Source organism: Etheostoma spectabile, chromosome 20 (genome assembly GCF_008692095.1).
Source record: "Etheostoma spectabile isolate EspeVRDwgs_2016 chromosome 20, UIUC_Espe_1.0, whole genome shotgun sequence".
In the NCBI taxonomy this organism is placed as follows: domain Eukaryota; kingdom Metazoa; phylum Chordata; class Actinopteri; order Perciformes; family Percidae; genus Etheostoma; species Etheostoma spectabile.
This window is the reverse complement of record NC_045752.1, coordinates 19,522,466-19,522,890: the sequence shown is the minus strand read 5'-3', so window position 1 is coordinate 19,522,890 and position 425 is coordinate 19,522,466. Positions and strand designations below refer to the sequence as shown.

Sequence of the window (425 nt, the reverse complement as noted above, 5' to 3'; positions counted from 1 at the left end):
GGGGGGGGGGGGGGTTCCAGATTATTAGGACAATGCAATTAAATTAAATATGTCTTTGTTAGGAGATGCCAGGCTTCACACAGATTTGTGTTTGGGGTGTAGTTACTAAGAAAACACCACCATGGCTCTACAACCCAATGTATTTATTTTTTTGTGCCTTGTGATGATTGTGTCTGTTGTAATGGCACCAGAGATGAGCCAATAGTAGATGGACACCCTGCTGTTACCTGCTGAGATATTTGAACACTGAGACATTCAGGGCTGTAGTCAAGACCACCTTTTTCAAGTGCAAGACCAGGACTAGTTGAGTCCAATTCAAGGCCGAGTCCAAAGAGGTTTGAGTCTGTGTCAAGACCGAGTCCAGGACAGAAGAAAAGGTCTTATGCATGACAGTATCAAGACAATACTTTTGGGTTTCACTTTCC

General features: G+C 43.5%; 1 protein-coding gene across 1 annotated transcript in view; it reads left to right on the top strand.

Moving 5' to 3' along the window:
* Positions 1-425, top strand: part of enpep (glutamyl aminopeptidase) — a 23,345-nt gene that overhangs the window by 19,545 nt on the left and 3,375 nt on the right. The window lies entirely within an intron of this gene.